Raw genomic sequence first — 19,412 nt, forward strand, 5'->3', positions numbered from 1 at the left:
CCAAGAGAAGACTTGCGTGTGTGTGTGTGTGTGTGAGGGAGAGGTGAGATAAGGTGACAGTATAAAGGAGTGAGGAGTTTTTTTTTTTTTTTACTTTCAGCCATTCTTCTAATCTCTGCTTTACTCACATCTTTCATTGGTGTCCGTTGCCCCCCTCCCCCAATCCTGTTTTTTTGAAGGGAGCCAGCTGTACACATCCTCTTAGAGAGGGAGTCCCCCACTGCTGACACTCTTCTTCAGGTCTGCTGATTTCATCTGCTCTCTAGCTTTCAAATTATAATTGTGTTTTCTCCTCTTGTCTTTTTTTTTGTCTTCATTTATTTTTCAACTGTTATACTTTGGGAGTTTCAACTCAGAGTGGTGGCAAAGATATGTGTTCAGTGTACAATATTTATCTGGAATCTCAAAATTTATTCAAACATAAAGATATGTGGAGGCATTATCTGTTCATAGAATAAGAAGGCAAATAATCATTTAACTCTCCTGTGGAAACAGGAATATTTACATATTGTACTTTTCTTTTTTTCCGTTCCTGGCCTTGAATCAGATGTCTCATCCTTCCTGAAGGTAGAAGCGAAGTTAAATGATTGTATCCAGAGCCGGTGACGTTGTTCAAGATGGTGCTCTTGAGGATGGAGTCTTGCCACATATTCCACTTGCACAAATTCAATCACACAAATTCCAAATGAAAGGGGTTTAGAGAAGATATCCCTTAGCCTCACAGGGCTTTGCGTACTTCGTCTCTCAAAGATTTTTAAAAATAAAAATTACCAAGAAAAACTAAACCAATTTTTGGCTTTTATGCTTTCAAAGACCAAAGTGCTAGAAATTTAAAAGATGAATTAAGAGATTTCTCAAGGGTCGCTTTGTCTATATTTAATTTTTGCCTTAAAATCTGATTTTAGACCTCAACTCTGTGTCAGATAAGATTCCACTATAATCATTCTACTCCACTATACAAAACCAAAATATCGAATGTGTTCTTCTTCCTGTGGCTGTGTGATATCATGGGAGAGGATGAGTGTTGTAATTCATATTCTAGTTAATCCACAGTGGACATATTATTTAACTTTTCTTAATCTTTGGTTTTCTTCCCTCCAGAGTGATTATAAGTTACTTAATAGGTTTATTTTAAGAATTAATATTAGGGGCTATTTTAAACAATATGAAGTGCTATGTACATAGTAGATGCTTAAAAAGATTAATTTGTTGGACCCACAGCTAAAAATTCATTTATTATTATTCATGGATCAGATATCTCATTATTTTCAGGATTTTGATTTAGGCCCAAGAATACCAGCTCACATTTATTGAGCCCTTATTACCTTACATTGTTCTAAGTTCTTAATATGTGTTGACTTATTTAATTCTCAGAAACACTGAGTTAGCTACAATTGTCATTCCTATTTTATAGATAGGTATGCCGAGGTCCAGATAGGTTAGATAACGTACCCGGGGTCACAAAACTGCTAAGTAGTAGAATTGGGATTTGAACCCAGGATAATGATAGCATTTCCCAGTCCGATTCAGTAAAAAGATGAACTCTACCTCTTTCTTACACATTGACCTTCTGTAAAATTTATATTTGCTTCTCATATTAGTTTATTGAAAACTCATAGGACAGTTCTTTTGAGAAGAAATATGTAAGTTGCACTTTTGGGGTTATAAATTAAGGAAATCTAACTCAAGACTAGTTTAGACAAAAAGAGAGATTTATTGGAATTCAAAAAATGGTTGACCCACCAAGTCATAGAAAGGGCACAAATACAGCAGGGCTCAGGAACAGCTGGCATCAGGGAATCGAATTGCAATAGGATTTTCTATCGTGTTTCATTTATGTCTTTCTGAGCACGTCGACTCTCACCATTCTCATTGTAGATGGGCTTTCTATTGGTTGCAAGAACTATTGCTGCTGATGACTCAAGTTTAACATTTTATGTAACTTTAGTCATATGAGAGGGTTGGCTTTGGTTCTCAGATTCAGTTTGAAAAATCTCAGGAGGGACTTGACTCAGGACCTCATCTTCGGGACAGTTAACTGTAACTGGAGAGTAAAGTCATGAAGAGTATGGCTTCTGCTGAGGCAGCCTTGTAGACTTGGTATCATGGACTTTGTGGGCAGGTAAACCAATTTGGAATGCCTTGGGCTGCAAGTAACAAAATAGTGTAAACTAGTAGTGGCCTAACCCTTATTTACTATTACAACAAAAAATCTGGTGTTAGGGTTGAGCTATTATTTCAATGATACCATTAAGAACCTTGTAGCATTCTATATTTTTACTCTTTCTTCGCTATGTAGGTTTTTTTCTCTTTCTGCTTATCATCTTTTTATCATAAGATAGCTGTCAGAGGTCCAAACATTATGTACACATTGAAGGCAGGAAGAGAAAAGGTGCACGTTAGCAAAATTTCTTGTTCCTCTAGTCTCTTTTATTTACTTGTTTTGGAAGCCCACACCAGACTTCCTTTATGATTCATCAGCCATAATGGACACCTTAGAATGTCTCTACTTGTATGAGATTCTGGGAAAACAAGTAACTAGCTCATTAACCTCTGTTGTGAGAGGCAATAACAAAGTAGGGGTTAGGAATGGCTATTACTTTAGCCAGTCAACAATACCTGCTCAACAACTCATTAAAAGGATCATACACTATGATCAAGTGGGATTTATTCCTGAGATGCAAAGATAGTTTAACATATACAAATCAATAAATGTGATGTATCACATTAGCAAAATGAAAGATAAAAATAATATAATCACCTCAATAAGTGTAGAAAAAATATTTGACAAAATTCAAAATAATAAAGGCCATGTATGATGAGCCCACAGCTAACATCATACTGAATGGTGACAAGCTGAAAGCTTTTCTACTAATATTAAGAACAAGACAAAGGTGTCTGCTCTTACCACTTCTGTTCAACATAATACAGGAAGTCTTAGCCAGAGCACTTAGGCAAGGAAAAGAAATAATAGGCATTCAAATTGGAAATCGAATTGTCTCTGTTTGCCGATAATATAATCTTATAAATAGAAAACCTTGAAGACTCTACCAAAAAAACTGTTAAAACTAATAAATGAATTCAGTAAATTTGTAGGATACAAAATCAACATACAGAAACCAGTTGTATTTCCTTACACTAACAGCAAGCTATCTATACACAGCAAACTATCTGAAAAAGCATTAAAGAAAACAATCTCATTTATAATAGCATCAAAAAAGATTAAATATTTAGGAATAAATTTAACCGAGGAAGTAAAAGATCTTATACATTGAAAACTGTAAAACAGTTATGAAAGAAATTGAAGGTGACACAGATAAGTAGAAAGATATCCCATGCTCATAGTTTGGAAGAATTAATATTGTTAAAATGCTCATACTACCAAAAGTGATCTACAGATTGAATTCAATGAGAACTTTAATGGCATTTTTCACAGAAATAGAAAAAACAATTATAAAATTAATAGAGGACCACAAATGACCCCAAATAGTTAACCAGTCTTGATCAAGAAGAACAAAGCTATTTGAAGTATCACACTTCCTGAATTCAAACTATGTTAGAAAACTATAGTAATCAAAACAGTATGGTACTGGCATAAAAACAGATACATAGGCAAATGGAACAGAAATAAACACATACATATAAATATATACAGTCAACTAATTTTTGACAAAGGTGCCAAGAGTACTCATAGGAAGAGGAGAGCATCTTCAGTAAGTGGGTTTGGAAAATTCCATGTTCACATGAAAAATAATGAAATTGGGCCCTTATCTTACACTGTACACAAAACTCAACTCAAAATATATTAAAGACTTAAACTAATATCTGAAACTGTAAAACTCCTAGAAGAACACATAGGGAAAAATCTCCTTGACATTGATCTTAGCAGTGGTTTTTTTGGAACTGCCACCACTCAAAGTACAAACAACAGAAGCAAAAATAGACAGATGGGTTTATATCAAACTAAAACATTTCTACAAAGAAAAATAATCAAAATGAAAAGGCAGCCTACTGAATGGGAGAAAACATTTACAAATCATAGATCTCATAAGATGTTAATATCAAAATATATAAGGAACTCTTTAAATAGCAAAAAAAAAAAAAGCAATGAAAAATGGACAAAGAATCTGCATAGACTTTTTTCATGAAGACATACAAATGACCAACAGGTATATGCAGAAACGCTCATCGTCACTAATCATTAGGGCAATTGCAAATCAAAACCACGAGATACCACTTCACACCTGTTATGTCTATTATCAAAAAGTCAAAAGGTAAGTGTTGGCAAGGATATGGAGAAAAGGGAATCCTTGTGCACCATTGGTGGAAATATAAATTGATACATCCAATACAGAAAATGGCATGGAGTTTTCTCAAAACTTAAAAAGAGAAATACTATATGACTCAGCAGTCCCACTTCTGAGTATATATTCAAAGGAAATAAAATCATGACATCAAAGAAATAGCTGTACTTTCATATTCATAGCAGCACTATTCAGAATAACCAAGATATGGAAACAACATAAATGTCCATCAATGGATGAATAGATAAATAAACTATAATATATAATTTATATAACACATATAATGCAATACTATGCAGCTTTATAAAAAAAAAAAGGAAAACCTGCCATTCGCAGTGGCACGGATGAATCTGGAGAACATGCTGAGTGAAATAAACTAGACACAGGAAGATCTCATTTACATGTGAATTTTTTTTTTTTTAAACGCCTATAGCACCCCGTCTTCCTAGGTGGTCTCCCATCCAAGTGCTAACCAGTCCTGACCCTGCTTAGCTTCCGAGATCAGACGAGATTGGGTGTGTTCAGGGTGGCATGGCCATAGACAGGATACATGTGGAATCTTAAATAAACAAAAAAAGGAAAAATAAAAAGCTGAATTCACAGTAACAGAAAATAGAATGGTGGTTACCAGAGGCTAGGGCATGGGGGAAAAGGGAAGGTTTTTTTTTTTTTTTTTTTTTTTAAAAAGAAGGAAAGTGAAAAAGTAGAATGACTGTTGTGTGTGACTGCGGGAAGAAGATCATGGACCGTTACTGTTTAATGGCACGGAGTTTCAGTTTTGCAAGATGAAAAGAGTTCTGGAGATGGATGTTGGTGATGGTTGCACAACAGTATGGCTATCAATACCATTGATCTGTACATCTAAAAATGGTTAAGATACTAAATTATAGGGGGAAAAGAGAAGGGAAAATCTAGAAAACAATGAGTGAAGAGGCAAGTAAATTTGTCTGTTGCCATGAGAATGAGAGGAAGAATATTAGGCAGATAGTCTCATAGATATGTACTTCATAATACATAAAAAGTCACCTCAACTTTGAACTGTCTTCGGGAGAGCATACCCTGCCAATTGCACTCTGCCTTTGCTTCTCAAATGGAATTTAGGCCTTTTTTGCATTCAGGCTCTGTTCATGTGACTTCTTCCCCAAATCTTTTGTTCTTTGTTATTCTCTAAAGCTGCCAAAACTTTTAACCTTATTTCAAGGTCTACCTCTAACTACCAGATTCATGGTGGCATCGTGTTGCTTTAAATTTGTACTACTTCTTAAACACACAACCCATACATTATATCGTGTGCTACCTGACGACCACTTATATTTTGCCGTTTGCTGAGTAATCTAGCTTTTGACAGCAAAGTATCTGATTACCCTAATTAGTTTGTAGATTTCTTAAACAGAACAATGCTTCCTCTATTACTTTGTAAAGACCATAACAAAAAGCAGAGTATGTAGTAGGTACCCAATTAATTTATGTTGGTTAATGCATCTTTATAGGAGTATTTAATTAAAACCCTAACTTATCCATGAAGAATAATTTTAATCTATGGTGTGCCTCTGAAGAGCTTTAGAAGAGAGAACACAATCTTTAGCACACCATCTTTTTGCCTAGCTCAAACTTTGTTTTAAGGCAGCTACTTAAATGACATCTTCCCCCTCCAAACCTCTGATCACTACACAGGTAATAAGCAGTACAGATTACTTCTTTTCCCACTCCAAGCTGCTGTTAGATTTGTATTAAGGACCAAACAGTTGCTTTGCTTGTCCACTGTGCTATTTTGGTCCTGCCTGTTTTTGAAGTATTTTTGGTCATACCAGGGGTTGTTGAATTTTACTTTCTCTGGAGTCAAGTGACTATTATACATAGACAGAAAAGAAAATAAAATGATTTAATGTAAGCACTGCAGTTTTTTCATGAGAAGTCTTTTGAGAAAGGGGAGATAGCAATGGGAAGTACTGCTCTGTGTGAAAAGGTGAGATGCTAAAACACAGTGAAGCCAGCAGTGGGCTCCGTGTTTGCTTAGTATTTGATGAATGAAAATTCTATTTGTACTTGAAGATGATAAGATCTGAAATGGTCATATTCCAGCTTCATGATATTCTTGAGAATGAGACCGAATTTTTTTTTTTCTTTTCATCTTTGATGTCCAGCTGTTATTTTGAGACAAGAGTATGATTATGGAATTGGATTTGAAGAACAGCACTAAATCATTCTCACTTGATACTTGACCTTCATCCTAAACAGAATAGATTTCATAGAAGAAATCAGGTTGGGGAAGATATAATTTAATTCTGCCATGGGTCAAGCAGAAAGGTTAAGTCCTTTAAGTTCCTTGGATTCTATGACACTGTTGGGTAAGGTTTTGAAAAAGCAATTTTTGATACTAGAACCATTTGTCCCTGCACCATGTTTTTTATTTAATTACTTTAATACAAAAACACATTTAAAAGAAGTTTTCCTTGCTAGTACTTCTTCTTGTATTTTTTTAGGAAGTGGTCAATTTTTCTTTTTTTGTGAATTAAATTTAAAAATTGTACTGATTCTGTATTGACATGCCAGGTAGCAACTGCTTAGTACTTCAGAAACATAAGGTTGAAATTTCACTATCTGTTTAAAAAGTTTTTGGAATTCGATTTGTTTTCTTCCTCCTCTGCACAAGATGGCAGATGAGGATTATCGTAAGGTTTCTTCTGTACGATTTTTTTAAGATTTTACATAACTTTGTGGAAATCCGAGGAAATCTCAGCTTCTCTTTTTTGTCAAAATCTCCCTTCAGGAAGACGTTCTCCACCCTCACTGCACTCAGGTTTGCTGTGTCCACAATATAATGTTAGTGTTTTGTTTTATTTTTCCCTCTTAGAGGAGAAATCTTGTGTCTAGTGGGTGGACTTAGTAGAACCTGTTAACTGAGGGTACTGACCTCCCAAACATTCTTGCTTTGCATGCTTTCTTTGCAGACATGGTCCCCTCTACATTGTTCTCATTTCTCTAATTAGTACGTACTATTTAAACCATTTTTCTAGGTGTCATAGGCAACTCTCGTCACTTTGCCTTCTTTTACCTCCCATCTCCTGACATGTCCAAACCGCATGGGACATCCTAAGGAGAATGGCTTGTAATGGTCTCCCCCCTTCCCTCTAAGCAGTACCTTCCATGCGAATGTCAACACAGTGCCGACCTATCGCAGCTCCTGGTAACTCTGTTTTCTGGCTCCGGCCTCCAACTTTGCACCCAGGCCACAAGTTCAGATTTAACCAGTCTTCATCATCTTTTCCACCCTCCCCCAGCTCTTTGTTCGAAATGATTCTTAGCTAACATTCTTCCATCTTTTGTGTGTTGGTTTGAAATGTTCTAATAACTATTTCCTTCAAATGTGACCTGATTTACTCGGTGGGTAGTTTTATTTTGGGGGAGATGGTGACCACAGGTGTTATGCCACCTTCCTATAAAACGGAAGATCGTATATTGCCTTTGAGTATAGTGAATCTAATGGTTCAGACACATTTGGGAGTGCTTAATAGTGTACAGGCATACCTGGGAGGTACTGTGGGTTTGGTTCCAGACTGCCACCGCAATAAAGCAAGTGTCACAATAAAGTAAGTCATAATCTTTTTGCTGGTGGAAGGTCTTGCCGTCAATTTGTAATATATATATCTATAACATTTCTGAAGCACAAGGAAGTGAAGTGCACTACAATGAGGTATGTCTGTAATTGTATTAATTTTCTAGAAGGCTTGGGGTCACAAATAGCGAGCAAAGCCTTAGCTGATTATAGTATATAGCTTTCTTATAACTAAATAATGATGAAATAACTGTCCCTAGAATTCTTGTGACATGCAATTATAGATAAAGATTTAAAGAGACCAATGGAAGCAGTTATGAAAGGCACGGTTCTCCTGTCCAGGATTGTACCATAGGTCCCCTGACTCAGATAAAACTCAGAGGCTCATACAAGGGCAGCCATCTCAACATACCACACCATAACTCATTTTTTTGAGGGTAGGGACTTGATTCTCTGCTCTTTCTTCTTTGACACCTGGCACTATGCTTTCCACCTGGTAGGTATTCTTAAATAATTTGTCAAATGAAATGATGATTTCAGAGATAGAGTGAGCAACAAATGCACCACTGTATGTACCTTACAGAGCACATGAGGCAGTGTGGTTCACAGCCTGATTGGGACTAAGGCCCTGAGTTCTCTCTGGGTTCTCTCTAAGGTTTCTTCAGAGAAGACAGTCTGGTTTGCAAAACCTTACACATCAGGTCATGTGTTTAAGCTGGCTGCTGTCCCGTGGTACCTGGCTAGGTAGCGTCTTCAATACATCTCCAAGAAGCAAACTGTTCCCCAAATTGTATAGGTATTACCCCATCCCATCTTCTCCATTTCTTGACTTGTGTCACCGTAATAACACACATCTCTTAAATGGTGGTTTATGCCATTATCAGAGGCATGTGGAGAGCTTTCATTATCAGGAGAAGTAAATGAGTTCAATTTTTTTTTTTTTTATCTTGTGGACCTTTTGGCTTCCTGTGTTCTATCATTCTCTCATTTGCAGCTAAAAGACCCAGATGGGTTCATCATTCTTGACATTTAGTCATCAAGGATTAATTCTTTCATTTGACCCACATGTTACTGAGCATCTATTATGGGCCGGGTACTAGTCTAGATACTGAAGATAGAACAGTGAAAAAAAAAAAACAGACAAAAATTTCTACCCTGACAAAGATTATATTCTAGAAAGAAGAGGCAGACAAATACATAAATAAAAATTATAGTACATCAGATTATAAGTGCCATGGAGAGGAGTAAATCAGGGAAGGGGGATTGCTGGAAGTAAAGGGCTAATAATTTTACACAGTGAGATCAGGAAAGGTCTGCCTAAAAGGTGACATTTGAACAAATACCTGAAGTAGGTGAGGAAGCAGGCTATGTTGAAGCTGGAGGAAGAAGGTAATAGAATTCATTCTTGACCTGGCCAGATCTAATATCCCATAACACACTGGACCAAAGGTGAACTTTTAAGAATTCCATTATACAAATGCACAGTATATTGCAATAGGACAAACACAAGACAGATGCCATCAGATAGTGGAAGATGTGTCAGCACAGTGCTGGAGCTGAGCAGCCACAACACCTTCTAAAAGATGTGTGTGTGGTGGGGGAGTATGTGCCACAGCTCCCACGGTCCTTACTCGGGGTTGATCAGTGAGCTCCTGGGCTTCTGCAGGTATTTGGGTTCATGACTTTGACCTACAGTATCCATTATTTTAGAGAAAGCTGTGGGGATGGGACCAAGTGATGTTTCTAGGTTTCTGCTCCTTTATCTGAAAACCAGACTAGTTCCCCATCCCTTTTGATTTTTCCTTACTGTTAAGCCTGATCTCCCACTAGGGTCAGTGAGGCTTCTTGTGTTGAGTATGTCTTCATGTTCCAAGACATGAGATAAAATGACCTCCGGAGATCATTCGTGTGTGTGTGTGTGTGTGTGTGTGTGTGTGTGTGTGTGTGTGTATTTAGAATATGATAAACCTACACACAATCAAAGCACAATCCAGAACTTGAAGCCATGTTTACAAATTCAGATAGGATGATTAGGAAAATAGAATCTTAAAAAAATGAATCTCCCTTGTTAGATGATTTATTTCTCTGATCATTACTTTGTCCTTTAGGAAGCCACTTTCCAGTCTTAGGTAGAAGAGAGTGTTTCCTACCTGCTCTTTACCCTGTTGAATTAGATCATGTGTTTTCTGTGTCAGTCATTTCCCATGCTAGGTATCTGAGATTGAGAAGATGTAAGCTGGAGATGTGAGTTGGGGCCATCAGCAGATAGATGGTAATTAATGCTGTAAGAATGATTGAGCTCTCCTCAAAGGAATGGGCATTTAGGGTAAAATGGGACATGGCTGATGTGGATCCCCTGCAGGCAGCCACGTGTGGACAGAAACTGAGAAGTGTGTGTGTGGAATGGAATGGAATGGAGTATGGACACTTTTAAGAGTTAACCCTATCAAATGCTAGAGAGGAGACAAGAAAGCCATGCACCAGATAAGTTCATTGAATGTAGCAGAAATTCTGAGTGAGAAGGTCAGGGACCTCTGAAAACACAAGGAGTGAAACCACGAGAAAAAATGGGCACAAAAGCACAGGAGGAAAAGGTGAGAACAGTGCTTAATGCCTGGCCTGACATTTCCCATATCTGTGAGTAGGTGGTTTTTGTTCTTCTGCAGGGCGGTTTAGTGACATCAGAGAGACCCCTCTCGCGTTAGTGAGCTCTCCTTTGATGTAGCCTGCTTCTGTGGGAAATCCATATCCAAGAGGAGACTCTGTCGTGCTCTGTTGAAAATCAGCCTCCAGGAAACTCATGTGGGAATTCTGGGGAGATGTTTTGAAATCCTTTGAGCTGCATATAATCAGCGCAAACCTTACATGTATATTGACTGTACATTAAGAGCACTTTAAGCAGTAAAGACCTCAAAGACACCAGTCCATTATGAGAACAAACAGCAATTTAAAGCAATATTTTCCTAGAGAAAAGACTCGGGAGGAACAAAGATGCCAGAGCTGGGGCTTTTTCCCCTGTTCATTTGTGAGAAAATGTGCTTTTGATTGATATCTCGCAAAGACTGTGTTCAGCATAGCATATTTTTGATGGTTAACGAATGTTCAGAATAGTAATTTAAAACGTTTGGGGTGGTGCCTTCAGGCACTTTTTCCAATACCTCTTTTATTCTTTCCAATATCTGCAACAGGAAGACTGAGAATGAAAATAATTGCACTTGCTCTCCTTTGCTCCCTTTCCCATGGATCTGAGTGCTCATACTCCACGTACCAGCAAGACCTTCTATTCTCATGAATTCTTTGCTTTCATTTTTAGTAACAGGGCTGGAACTTTTTCTGTGAAAAGGAAGATGACTGTGCCATCCTGTAGAAGACAGGACCCATGATGTACCTCTTTTTGCCTCTTTTTCTTTGGAATTCTTCTACTAGAGGGAAATGTTTTTAGAAATGTGGGATTGCGTCAGAGAAAAAAATTTGGTTTCTAATTCAGGTCAATGTACTGAAATGAAGATTTTTTTCGCCACATTTGCACATGAATTTCTCCCTGTTTTTATTTGATTTTTGCAGTCACACATTTTGCATTGGTGGCATTTGGTAGCAAGACACCACACAAATGAGATGCTACTGAGGATTATCCGACCATGACAGCTTAATAGTATCTTGGTAATGTGTCCAGTTTATATCTACTCAGATTTGTACACAGCATAATTTCATATGTAACTTAGAAAAATAAACATAAGAAACAACACCATTATACAACACTAATTTCAGGCTTCATTTATACATAAGTAATGCTCTACTGTTAAATAAACATTAAAGAGCTTTCTATTATACTCTGTTATGGTTGAAAGTATTGGTCATGTAATAACCCAGCCAGTAATATACTTGTGTTAAATTAGATAAAGACATTTAATAAAAAGAAATGTATGATAAAGTAAAAGAGTCCAAACATATCATTATTTAGCACTAAAATGTGTTACATCTTGAAGATGTCACAATAGTATTTTAGATACTGTATACAATTTTTCATGGATATAGTTACTAAACACCATGGCATTTTTAAAGCATGTTAGAATCCTTAAAGGCTGCGTAGCTTTCTCTTTTACTGTGGGTTCGATTTTACTGTCAGGAAACCTGAAGAATTGTGACTATAAATAATAATAAGCTGCCATTTTTGGAGGTGTAGCGTTTGCCAGGGTATGCTGGGGGTTTTGCATATGGTGGTTCCAACCCTCTCAGTTAATATCATTTCCATTGTACAGATCAGAAGACCGAGACAGAAAATTTAAGTAACTTACCCAAGTAACTCATAGTGATAGAGAAGGGACTCAAATGCAAGTTCACTTGTCCTTAAATTTAAAAGATCAATTACATCAAAATCTCTTAAGTGTGAGGCCCAGGTATTAATATCCTTTAGAAGATCCCCTTCGAGATTCTAACATAGAGCTATGTTTTGGAAAAGTCTATACTTGCACTTATCTTTAATGAGAGCAAGTAAAGAAACCAGCTTTGACGATTGACTCCTTTGTGGAGATCAAGAGATAGATGCAGACTAGGAAAAGAAATATAATTTCCCATTATATTCAGGTTTCTACATGAAGTTGCTTCATTCTTTGCAAGGAGAAGAAGGGATATATTAGGTATGCAAACACATGTGTGTGTGTGTGTAGAACAGTTGCCATGTGTCCTAAGAATGGACAGCTCTTTAAAATGGCACATAGGTAGATAGAATATTTATATGGAAAAATATGTGGAAAGTGTTGAGTAAAGCTGTGTGCTCACTCATAACGAGGGCCAAGGAAAAAGAAATTGAAGTGTTATGAATATAGAATGTAATTTTGAATAAGATTATGTGTGTCACGTGTGTGTGTATGTATCTGTATTTCTTTGGGTTCTATTCCATACCCTGCTTACAGACCAGCCCCGCCCCCACCCCCAATTTATGGCTTTGATACACATGATTCTTTGTAGGTCCTTGGGAAATTAGCTATTCAGCTGCAATGGAACACTTCCTGGTCGCAAAGGTCAGCACCAGCATAATTTGCTTGGAGCCACTTAACTGTGTCATGATATTAATTTGTTTGGATTTTCAAAGTAGGCCGATGCTTTCAGTCACCAGGTAAGGCTTATATTATCATTATCCTTATTTTCATCAACCATTGATTGCAAGGAGATGCTGAAACTTCTAGTAGTACATATTCTTTTGTTTTATAACAGGAAAGGGTTACTACTAATAGTTAATTTGACCTTATAAAGAGTTTCCAAAAAGTAGACATACATAGATTTTATTGAGTGGACAGGATTTGTTCTTTGTTCTGGACTCTCTGTGTAGAGTTTTGAAAAGTACATGGTCATTAGCAGGGCTGGAGTTAGAGACGTGGTTAATTAAGAGAGGTGTTAGCCTGAGGAATTACAAACCAATTTAGGGTACCTCTACCTTCTGAACGGGGCTATTCTTTGATTCTATTGCTTTTAGAGTAAGCAGAAATTTCAGAATAGTGAACAGTTCCACATGGTTCCTTATTCACTGTCGAGGACACTTCTCACCAAGTATTTGGATAATTCTCCACATTCTTCCAGGTTTCTCTCCTAAGGTGGGTCTGTTTGGTAATTTTGCTCAGGCACCTGAAGTTGGTGTGCTCCCTGAGTGACAGGGGACTGGAAATGACAGAAGGGAATCTCACAGCCAGGGCTCTAGGTAGTTGATCGATATTCTCTTCAGCAAGGGAGAAGGGACATCCTGGAACTTTCATAATTTTCTTGGTGTCAGGGGACTGGGTTTTTGGAGTTAATTTTAACCCCTACCTAATCCAGTTGTGACTTTGACCCGTAATGTTCTCGTATGATTTTTGGGGGGATATGAAAGAGAAATTCTTCTCTAATCTATTTAGGAAGAAATAAAGATAAAACAGGTAGGATTCCTAAACAAAAGAATTTCTAGCAAACTATTTGCAAATGTTATTTCTTCCTTCTCAAAGCAAGCATGCAGATCTACCTTTTAAAAAAGGGCACTATGGCCTTCGTTTGGCCTTCTTTGCTTAGAATAACAGTTACAACTTTACTCTTTTGTGTTCCTGGGAAGGAAAAAGCAATACATGAATAATGCTAATGGGATATCAAGCCCCATGGGCACCAGAGGATAGCACAATTTGTAGATGAGTTTACTCTTGGAAGATATGAGGGAAAAGCTAGTATGATAGGGAGGAGAATGAATAGATCAAGACAAGTAGAAGCAGAAGCTGCAGCCAGGGTCTGAGAGACTCACTGAGATTGTCCCCAAGGCACCTTTTGATGTTTTGGGACTGTTTGCCCTCCCCTTCCACTGTTTAAATTCTCCCACAGGCATAGAATCCCAAGAAAGCTCATCAGACACATAACTTAAATAAGAAGCAAGAGCCATGCAATGCCTTTACAGTCCCTGTATCTGCTTTTCATTGGCTTTTTTTGTTTGCTTTCCATTTGACCTACTTGACTCCCTTTACATTCTGGGCACGTAGATAAATGCATATTTTTGTAGTGGTCCCGTTCTATCTATAGTGGAGTTTTCAGGAGGGCATGCCATTTGGAAAAGTTTTACTTAGTAATAGTGAAGGAAAAAAGGACGATTTTGTGTTTGAAGTAGTAGCCTTGTTTCAATGACATGTAAAAGATGGATGTTCACCATCGTGCATCTTTCCAGGCTAAGAATCCAGCATATATTGAGAAGATGAATGGTTTGGGGAGGCTGGTTAATACATTATCTTTGTTTTGCTGCTGGCTAGCGAGAGAGAAATGTTACTACGGTCAGTAGGTTGTCCTGCTCTTGTTTTTATGTTCATGTAAAGTATCCAATATGCTGAACACTAAAAATTTCCTGTGACACTTTAGTTCCTGGAGGATACAAAAAAAAATAGAATGGAAAGAATGAATGAAACATAAACTACCATTTTCTAACCTTTTCCCTTCTTTCCTGAATAAATTAGAAATCTCTTTTCTGCTGCCTTAAGACAAAAATTCCTAATGTCTTGTTTCTTATCCTTAGATGGGGTTCCCTAGAAGCTAGAAATAGTGTGTGTATAGCTTCATTTCTATAGTTTTCTCTTAGAGGCTATTTGTGGTAAAAGTTTAGAGACTTGAAGACAGAACTGCTTTGCAAAAGGGACTTTGAATTATGATTATTTATACCTGATCTGATGAAAAGGGCAGAGGACTTCAAGATAGTCTGTCTTTTGCTTTCAGAAGCTGTGGAGGAAATGAGTTGCTGACACAGGTTGGAACCACAGGACGACACAAGTGATCATTTGATGATTGTGCTTTCAAAACAAGTTAAAGTTTAGGAAAATATTTAGAAGTAGATAAAAATGTTAGGAGCTTATTTAAACATTCGTTTCGTCTCCTTGCCCAAGGCATGCTATAGATAAAAATCAGGGCGAGACAATGTATCAGTTAGGATGTACTCTTTTGAAAGTAGCACTAAAACCAACTCAAACTGGCTTAGACAACAAAGAGGATGTCTCATGTGACTTTCGAAGGCCAAACGTAGGGCGGGCTTCAAGTGATATTTGATCCAGAAGGCCATGGTGTCATTAGGACGCTGACTTTATTGCTGGTGATTCTCTTGGCCTATCCTCCCTGGTGTTTTGGCATCATTCAGAGTCCGGCTTCCCTCATGGTAGAAGATGGCTGCCAGCAGATCCTGGCCTCCTGTCCACACAATGCCGTGTCCTGACAAGGTGAATATGCCCTGTTCTTTTTTCTTTTTTTTTTTTTTAGGAAGGGCCTGAGGGTCATTCTGATCAGTTTACTTGGTTGGGTTAGGCTAGATCACCTGCTTACCTGAAGAGGTGAGGATGGAGTCATTATTCTCGGAATCACAGTGTCTCAAATGTAAATGGGGATGTCAGAATGGCCTGAACGAGTACTTTGGATGCCACCAAGTGAATTTAATAGGCCAAGGAAAGAGGGCTCCAAGTCCACTTTCTTCCCATAGATTCCTATTTGGACTTATTTCTGATGATCATTAAGACATCGTTATTTATTCAGTTCTTGAAGATACAGAAGTCGAATCCTCCACTCTAGTGTGCAGTATGATATTTCATAGCTGATCATTCACTTTTCTTTCCCTCTTTTTTTTTTCTTAAGTTAAATAACACTTGGTGCAGTTTAATCTCATTTTTTTTGTATTTAATAGTCACTGGAAAGAAAGAACAGCTGGCTTAACTGTTCTGCGTGATATCCCTAAATCTGTTTTCAGAGTTATATGATCTCTTTTATAGCTTTGCCTCTTCATGTCACAGTAAGGTAAATGCCTTTGTTTTCTGTGATCTCTAGCTTACTGATCTGAAGCAAGTGTAACTGACTCATTTGAAGTCATACTCTGAGTTAACAGGAGAAAGGGGCGATCAATGGCCATAGCTTCCAAGTTGAAAGAGTCTGCAAACTGCGGCCCATGGGCCAAATCCATCCTATAGCCTAATTTCGTAAATAAAGTTTTATTGAAACAAAATCACATTTATTCATTTATATACTGTCTATGACTGCTTTCACTACTATGATTGCTGAGTTGAGTAGTAATGGCAGACACTATCTGGCCCGAAAAATCTAAAATAATTATTATCTGGCCCTTTACAGAAAAAAATTGACTGATTCTTGGAGTGAATGAGCTACATTTTTCACTTTAAAAACTATGAAAGATTTTACAGCTAGATAGTACATTCTCCTCAATATGCCATAGGTTTTTAAAAGTGATCAAAGAATGTTGGAGGTGGAAACAATCTGAAACGATTCATCTAGTCCTGGTCTTTCATTCCACAGATGAGAGACTGAGTCTCAGGAATGACATGTGAAGTACACACGGCTCCATAGCACATTACAGGTAGACCAGAAGTCCTTTATTTCCTACACCCAGGTTTGTGTACTGGAAGAGTACCTTTTAAATACACCGCTGCTACCAAGAGGGGAATGAGGTCTGCTATATTTTGAGGAGAGTGTTGGATGTGGCAAGCAATAAAGCTCTGCCATTTAACAGTTTGGGCAAGTTATTTAACCTAGCTAAACTCAATTTCTTTATCTGTAGAATGAAAGTAACAGTAGTACATGCCCTCTGGAGTTATCCTATGAGTGAGACATCCAATGTAAGTAAAGCACATAGGAATAGCTTAATGTTTGCTGCAAACATCGTCATCATAATTATCATCATCATCAGCATCATCAACATCATCTTTGTCATCATCAAAATCATCAGTAGCAAGCTGCATTGGTGCTCATCCTTGCTTCTTTCTTGCCTGTCTTAGAGGAAGAGGGGTTCACCCTCCTTTCCAAGGCTAAGTGCTTCAATTGGAAACTGGATCATTTCTTCTTATGGCCCCTTACAAACCTTATTCTGTCAGCTACCCCATCTTTCCTGTATCTTCTATTGCTTCCTTTCCACTGTTGATTCAAATTATTAACAAAATTCTCAAATCTTAACTATTGTAATAAAGATGTTGCTACTACCTGTTTCATCTTGATGTTGCGTCACATTTCTCCTCTTCCTTTCATGGCTCCAGTGCTCCACGTCTCACTGTCTTTACTCTCTCAAGTTTCATTCTTCTAAAACTGACCTAGCTGAGGTCACAGACAAATCTGTGGGACTGTATATAGTCTTCATCTGTCCCAATCTTATGTAGCATTAAAACTTTTGACACCATCGTTCTGGGGAGACACTGTTTTCTTTGTTATTGAACCATGATCCTATTTTGTTTGTCTTTCCGCCTCTTGTTAAGTCTCTTTTTCAAATTAATCCTCTATCTCCATTGCATATAATATTTTTCCCAGGTCCTATACTTAGAAGCCCCCTTTAGCAATCAAATACTTTGTCATGGCTTTAATGACTACCTATTGAACTGATAAATATCTCTATACGAATGTAACAGTAGAATTTATAGCCCTCACACTCCCTTTCCAAACAATCCTCCACTTAATTCTTCCTCCTCTTCTTCATTCTCATGATGCTCTAATACTTAACATAACGGGCACCAGGTTCTATGCAGAGAGCTTTCAAAGCAGAAAATCATTTTAAAAAATTAAAGTCTATGCTTTATTCAGATTTGCTTATTTATTCAGTTTTTACCTTTTTCTGTTCCAGGATTTCATCCAGGACGCCTACCACATTACATTTATTAGTTGTGTCTCCTTAGGCTCCTCTTGGCTGTGACAAGTTCTCAGACTTTCCTAGTTTATGATAACATTGATAGTTTGGAGGAGTAATGGTCAGGAATTTTGTAGAGTGTCCCTCAGTTGGGTTTTTGTGATGTTTTCCTCATGATTAGACTGGGATTACGGGGTCTGGGAAGGAAGAGCACAGAAGTCAAGTACCATTTTCATCACATTATATCAAGGTGCATATTATCAGCATGACTTATCATTGCTGATGTTAACTTTGGTCACTTGACTGAGGTATTGTTTGTCAGATTTCTCTACTGCAAAGTTACACTTTTCCCCCTTCTCCATACGTACTTTTTGGAAGGGAGTCACTATATGCAGCCTACATTTATGAGAGAGGAGTATCTACATAAATTATTTGGAATTTTTTTTATACAGGAGATTTAGATATTATCCCCTATTTATTTATTATTTAATCAAGTAGTTATATCAGTATGGACTCATGGTTACTTATTTTATACCTTGGTTATATCCTGATGATACTTGAGTTTGTTGCTTAAATCATCCATGTTCTGGTCATTGGGAGGTCTTTCAGTTGGCTTCTGTTTGCTTTTAACATACTCCTATTAATTTTGTGTGTTTTAAAATTTTTTGGAGCCTATTCTCACTGTCTAGCACTACAAAATGATCCAAGCTTATCTTACCTAACTTGTACCCTAGTCCTAGAACCAGCTATTTCTCCAAGAATCCCTGTTTCCTTTAATTGGAGAATGGTATTAGAAACCAAGATCTGGATGCTAGGCATGCTCTTTGTTTCTGGGGTGTTATTTCTTTGAGGCCCTCTAAGCTGACAGAGCAAGGACGTATTCGTGTGTAAACTAATCTGTATGTATACAAATATTTATAATTATTTCTATACATAACCATTTGTATCTATCTTAAGCTAAACATGAATTCGTAAAGTCCCCAACAGTAATCTATTACCACCTGGATCTTTTGGGTTCTCTCCCCTTGCTTGTTGGTTAGGTCCCATTTCATAGGGAGAAACCTGGCTCCCACCATCTGCCATTCATTTTCTTAATTACTCAATGACACTGCATAGTTATAGTGTTATCAAAATTGATAATCTGTACCCCTGTGGGAAAAATTGTTATCAACTGGCATACAGTGCTTATATACAGTTTATATTGACTTTGGTCTTACAGATCGTAGTCATTTTCACAGTTACTCAGGTCAGCACTGTTTTTCTCTACCAGCAGTGAGACTGTTTCGTACATTTGTGATACGGTTAGGTTGTTTTGTTAGCATTCTATTCTGGAATCTCACAACCTCCTAAATGATTTGCTAAAAATTTTTATGCATTTAGGTCCCATTTTCTACCTTAAAGTGGTATAGGTTTTGACAAATGTATAGTGACATATATCCACTCTTAC

The 19,412-nt window shown here is 37.3% G+C and overlaps 1 protein-coding gene and 1 pseudogene across 1 annotated transcript in view; one reads left to right on the forward strand and one right to left on the reverse strand.

The window, feature by feature from the left end:
* Window positions 1-19,412, forward strand: part of LOC105291985 (putative bifunctional UDP-N-acetylglucosamine transferase and deubiquitinase ALG13) — a 152,149-nt gene that overhangs the window by 58,431 nt on the left and 74,306 nt on the right. The gene's annotated exons all lie outside the window — the stretch shown is intronic.
* On the reverse strand, window positions 4,729-4,847 carry LOC111736750 (annotated as a pseudogene).

This window comes from Pteropus vampyrus, unplaced genomic scaffold (assembly GCF_000151845.1).
Source record: "Pteropus vampyrus isolate Shadow unplaced genomic scaffold, Pvam_2.0 Scaffold1, whole genome shotgun sequence".
Taxonomy (NCBI): domain Eukaryota; kingdom Metazoa; phylum Chordata; class Mammalia; order Chiroptera; family Pteropodidae; genus Pteropus; species Pteropus vampyrus.